A 6,485-nucleotide genomic window follows, 5' to 3' on the forward strand; every position below is an offset into this window, starting at 1 on the left:
TTGGGTCAGAATAAGCATGGTCTTCTGGTTTACCACTGAATCAAGACATAGCTCAATACGTTTCTTTGCATTAGCAAGCCAACTTCTTATGCTTGTATTGTTCAAAATCCATCTTTTTTATCCATCAATTCCCCATCAGTAAAAAGGGAATAACATTTTTCTACCATGCAGGGATGCTGACAGAGAGAATCAATTCCTTAATGCTTTTGAGGAACAGTTACTGTGGTAGGAGTCAATACTCAAGAGACTGACCTGATATACTTCAGCAGCTGGCACAACATGACATTACATTTACATACTATCTATTTATGGTGCAAGTTAAGAGGCTCTCTCTCACTTGCCTTGCTATGTTCCTCAAAAGACCTTATCAAACATGCATGAGAAAAAATAATCAAAAAGTAAAATCGGAAATAATTTTTAATATTAATGTAAGTTCTATCACGGTTCATTAGATTGACTAAAAGATTTCTCAAAGTATTTACAGTTGCAATTATGTGTGGGGAGGAAAAAGCAAATTAAAAAGATACTGTTTCTCTCTGATAAGGCTACAACAAGCAGGTGAATGTGATGATGAACATACCAGAACAACATCTTCCTGGCCTACATGTGCTTTCTTTTTCCTGATATAGGAAATGGCTATGGCATTATCTCCAAGGACTTCTGCCAGACAGTACTTTATGCATTAGCAGAAGGCTTTTTAGGACACATCTTCCTGCACTGATTTCCAGATCGCTCATACAAAATTTGGGTTCCCATGCGTTCAACAGTCATGCAACCTAGACGTTGTGTCAATGAGCACTACAATCCAAGTTTGAGACATATGTGACAACCGGAATAGTATGAGAATAAAAAGCAAATATATCCCCTTTGGAGTACACAGGGTCCAATTTTCCATCAGCCAAACTGGCTAAGCACTCGAGACCCATGGTCAACCTGTGTGCATCTGAGTTAGGCTGCAATGACAAAGATATTTTCTGAAGAGACCCAGTGCAGTCACAGTCCAAAAGGAGGCATAAAATCAGGAAACAATTTGTTCCCCACATGAAACTAGCAGATACTTGATATGAATGGGTTTTATTTCCACATGGACAGTATTAAAGTCAGTGGTTCTCAACTGGGGTCCCATGAGACCCCCCCCGGGGGGCTGTGACATAGGTGCTACAACATGTGCACTTTCTTGCCCTAATGCAGGAAGAAGATCTGTCTTGTATTGCAGCCCTTTCTGGTACAGCCCTCCTCCATAATCCTCCTGGAAAAAGAAGGGGTTTAGAACAGTTCCACCTGTCCCAAGCACCTCTTTCCAGGAAACATTGTCCAGGGTCAGACCAGGAAGGACTGCAGTATGAGCTTGCTCTCCTGCCTACTTTATAGTCAAAGAGCCTTAACGCAAGGGAAATACATTCACATACCTCAGCCCTTCCTGGTATACGTTGGTATACGTTCCTGGTATACGTATACGCTGTAAACATTTTAGCTGGCAGCAGTAGCACCCCATTGAGAACCACTGAGGTAAGCTGAGCACAACAGCGGTTTTCAACTGGGAATGCTGCCACATTCAAAAACATTGTGAATGGGGCAGCCTGACTGAAAAGATTAAGAAACACTGAGGCAGAAACACAAATACTAGCTTCTCTTTAAGCAGGGACAAGACAATCCCCAGCATTAATAAGCTGCACTTCAAAGTAATTCACAAGTATCTGTTGAGGATTCTGAGACTCCAGGTAAACTCAGATACACGGAAGAAACTTTTATAGCCTTCTTTTGTAGTAGGGTGGTTAAATGAGTGAGGAAAGAAAAATTGCTGGTTGTTAACTGCTCTGTCAAAAATACTATAGTATGTGGCAACCAATGGGGGGGTGGGGGATGGAAATGATATATGGCAAGGAATCCTTCTTTCGTACTCTATTTTCCACCCTCCCTATTAGCAGAAACAGTATTAGAAAATGCACCAGCTGCTTTTTCCTCCGGAACTGTATTTCTGGTGTAGAGAGAGGCTCTCTCTGGAAAGAAAGACGTAAGTTTTTCACCCTCTTTCTGGAATTATGTTCGTTTATCATTAAAGAGACCTCAAAAGGGGAGGTCTTTATCAACTTCTGGGAATTTGGAACGTGGCTAAATAACCTAAAGAAAAAAAAAATATTGCCTTAGGATAGTGCCAGGAACCCTAGCTCTAGCAGAAGAGTTTAAAGCAGTGGTGCTTAACTTTTCATCCCCATAACAGATGAATAACGTGAGGTCAGTCCATGGGCCAGATCCCTCCAGCCCCTGCATGGCCTCAACTTGCCAACCCATGTACCACAGTCAGACCCTGTGCTGCCAAAACTTGGCCCTACATGGCAGGATATGGACTCAGGCCACCCCAGCTCCACAGGCCAGATTTAACATATACAGTCACACTATCCAGCCCACTGGGCTCCCCACACATCCAGAATTTTGACAGCAGGGGAGCAGCAATTAATGCTGGCACTGCTCCCCGCCACCAAATTTCAAGACACAAAGGAAGCCCTGCAGGCTGGATCTGGCGCAAAGGGCAGTGGTTGAACACCCCTGGTTTAAAATATAAACTGTCCTTGGCACATAAGTAATGTTCTACCCTCAGCAACTAAGCTCTTACAGCTTCTTTTTGTTCAGTAAAGTTAGGGTTAACAGAGTCTTATTTACAGTTATTTTGGGACATTCTATGTGAATAGTCACAATATCTTTTTCTACCAAGAATACTGATATAAGCTGCCACATTGAAGCATTCTGTTTTGACACAGCCTGTAACACGAGTGAGACTGAACCCTAATATGCGTTTGCTTCTGGGAGATCAAACCTGGGCATGACAGGTTCATATCAAGACTGGGATCTCTCTCAAGTCTCTTTATAGAACATCATGGCGCAAAGGCAAACATCAGAAATCCCAAAGGATGATCTGACTGAAGGTAAGGCATGCCTGCAGTCTTCACTGTCTAACTTATCTCACTTGACGAGCAAAAATGCAGTAAGTTGCATATTGGGATGCTACTTTTTAAAAACCCAATACAGTTCAGGATATAGTGTAGCCTAAACAGTCCAAAGCAGGGTAGGATGGCATCTTAGAAATCTAACTCATTCAGAGAGGTATAAGCTTTCATAGGCAGTCACCTATGAAGCTTATGACTTCCTGAACAGGTTACTCTGGAAAATGCCACCCTGCCCTACCTTCTACATAAATGGTAATATAAAACCAGAAACAATGTTCTTATACTAAACCATATAATACTGGTGCAATCTTCATTATGCAGTTTGCATAATTTATGAAGATTCTCAACCAAACGCTACCCAAAAAGTAGATGTTAGAAAAAAATGAGTTGTCATAAAAATACATATAGTTGTAGCCATGCCACTATTAAACTGATCGTGTTTCCACAGGATTTAATGTTAACAAAGAAATCATATACTAATTTGCTATGCTATACATTCTCTGTCAAAGGACAACAAATGGAAAAACCTGAACAGCACATCAGGGTTACAATGGAAGCAAGTAATGCTGGATTCCTCACAGCCTCAAAATAAACTGTAATTTAACTTGCTTCTTATATTGTCTACCCTTCAGGTTTAAAACATGTAAAAAAATTCTTATGACACTATTGGCAAAATCTGAAGGCCATATTCTGGCATAAATTCCATCAGAGATTTTGGACATATCTGAAATGAAACTTAAGAAGCCATCTTAAGAGCATTTTCTTCCCAAAACACTGAAGTCAATTTACCTTCTCTATGAGCCCCTCCTCCTCCCTCCAAATACAGGTTTACATTAAAAAGGAAAAGAGATGCTACTTCCAATTGTTTTATGCACTTATATTTTTCAACCCAGTATTTTTAGAAACTACCTAATCTTTTAACCACTCCAACCACATACTAAACTAATCAAGATTCTGCTTTCAAATCTACATGGCAAGCAAAAACCATTCCTTTAAGACATACATCCTAGAAGCAGACTCTTGCACTCATCATGCAAAAACCTGATTTCATCCTTAGTTTCATAGGGCGCATCCACACATGCAAGCACATGTGCTTGCAGCAGCTCAAATAGGAGTGGTGCAAATTTGAGCCGGGGCTTTTTGCCTCAGCACACATGCTCAGACACGTGCTTTGGTGTGGAGCAAACTGTGCCACTTGGGGCAAAATAACCCTGCCTGGCTCCTCCCAGATCTGCAGCCAGGGGGAGATAGAGCCCAGGGTCAGCACCTGTGCTGTCCCCAGTAGTATAAAAAGCTGCCTTGTACTGGTCCCATCCATACAAAAAGCTGCCCTGGCAAGCAGCTCAGGGCTACTCGCTCTCTGGAGCTTCTGGGGCCCAGCCAATTAATACTTGAGGACACTACCCCTTGTGCCAGCTGGACTGCTGCAGCATCCCAAATTCATTTTTTAAAATACCCCCAAAATCCATGTTCATCCACATTTAAAACAAAAAACCACTCTACACACACACAGGAGAGAGAGAGTGATAAGTTGGGTAATGCTTTATTGGTATATTTACAATGTTAAAGCAATTTGGAAGCCTACCAGTGTCTCTGTCATAATGAAAAAATAAATTCTAAATACCTATGTGTTGATCTGTGCTTTTGTTTTTCTTCACACATGATGGGTGTGTGATGGGGGGGATGTGGTGTTTGCAGGAAGGTGGTGGGAAGGGGTGTGGAAGAAGGCAGTGGGTGGATGTGGAGGGGTGGTGGGTTGGTCTGTGGATAGGAGTGGGGCAATTGCTGGGGGCACTGTGGGTGTGGGGGCTGCTCAGGAGGGGTGGGTCTCCTGGCCCCCACAGGGTGCAGCCCCCTCCCCCACAGCACATGGAATGCCCCCCCTCGCCCAGGGTCCCAGCTCCCCTCTGGAAGGCCACAGCTCCTATCCCTCACAGGGTTCCAGACCCCTGCCCAGGGTCCCAGGCCCCCCCACCCAGGGTCCCAGCTCCACCCTGGAGGGCCCCAGCCCCCTGCCCAGTGCCCATAACTAACCTTTAACAGCAGCAGCGGGGAGAACCATGTGTCAAGCCCAGCCTGGTTCTGCTGGCTCTGGGACTGCTCTTGCTGCCCAGCTGGGCTGGTCTTGTGGCAGCAGGACTCGGTGCGGCACATAGGGACCACGTGTCAGGCCCAGCCAGATCCTGGGACCCCTCTGCAGCCCAGCTGGGCTGGGTCCAGATCCCTGAGGCTCGCTAGTCTGGCTTTGCACTACAGCGGGTCGCATGGCTCCGGGATGCGTGCACAGGAGCCTCGCCTCCCAGAGCCCTGTGGCCTGCTCTGGTGCAAGGCTGGACTAGCGAGCCACATGGGGCTGAGCCAGGTCTTCCCCCCCGGCAGGCACAGGGGGCAGAGGCAGGAGCCAACCCTGGGGCCTGGCCCATGCTGACAGGAGCCAGCATGGTATGCGGTTCCCGTGTGCCACACCAGGACTGCCGTGGCCGGGCCCTTCCTATAGCTGCAGGACCTGGCCCGGCGACCACGTGGAGCTGAGCCAGGTCCTGCTGGCCTTGGGGCTGCTCATGCCACCCAGCTGCCAGGTGGCTCCTGTGTGCGCCTCCCGGAGCCGTGCAACCCGCTCCAGTGCGAAGCCGGACTAGCAAGCCTCAGGGATCTGGGCAGGATTGAAAAACAGAGACCAAGAAAATCTTAGCTTTTGCTAAGCCTCATGAAACTTGCAGCATGGGGAACATTTTTTTGTTTCCTCATGTGCCTGTTGACCCACCTCAAAGGAAAGAGGACCGAAATGGTGGCAGTTGGCAGGGGAAGTGGGGGGAAAGAGAGTGACAATGAGCAGGTAGGTGGAAGGGAAGCAGCAATAGGCAGGAGCCCAGGGCCAGCGCCAGTGCCCTGGGGCCAGTGGAGTGGCAGAAATATGGAACCCAGGCTGGCAGGGTGTTTGGTCCACCTGGCTCCATTGTGTGGGGCTCCCCTGGGCTCACGTGCAGTTCCCAGGTCCTTCACCCGAGCTGTACACCTCCTGGGGGAGCCCCATGCAACTGAACTAGTGGCCCAGCCCCACTCACTGCTAAATGCACGTCATGGGGAACAGTAGGGAGCTCCACACTATGGAGCCAGGGTGGCTCCACTCCTCTCCTTGACCAAGCTCCATGACCTGTGCCTCTGGCTTCATTGTGCAGGGCTCCCCCCAGCAGCACGGGGCTTGGGCGGAGAACCCAGGAACTGCATGCGAGCCCCATGCAATGGAGCCAGCAGCCCAGCCATGGGCAGTCCTGGGGCTTGCCAGGACTGCATGCAATCTGCAGGTGCCCCAAGGGCCTGCTGCTGCTGGAGGCAGAGGCTGTGCACAATGGGGGTGGAGGCTGTGTTTCTAGGGGGGCTATTATAGGGGTATCTCCCCAACATGCATACCCATCATATACCCCCCCACCACTTCACACATCCCCAGCCACTCTCCCCTTCCACACATCCCACAGACCCCCACAAACCCCAGACCCACCAGCACACACACATTCCCCCACACCCCACATGCTCATCCCC

The 6,485-nt window shown here is 47.7% G+C and overlaps 1 protein-coding gene across 4 annotated transcripts in view; it reads right to left on the minus strand.

Moving 5' to 3' along the window:
- The window catches only part of PCMT1 (protein-L-isoaspartate (D-aspartate) O-methyltransferase), a 61,359-nt gene that overhangs the window by 20,067 nt on the left and 34,807 nt on the right, over positions 1-6,485 (minus strand). The window lies entirely within an intron of this gene.

This window comes from Gavialis gangeticus, unplaced genomic scaffold (genome assembly GCF_001723915.1).
Source record: "Gavialis gangeticus isolate Ggan-Ray unplaced genomic scaffold, GavGan_comp1, whole genome shotgun sequence".
In the NCBI taxonomy this organism is placed as follows: Eukaryota; Metazoa; Chordata; order Crocodylia; family Gavialidae; genus Gavialis; species Gavialis gangeticus.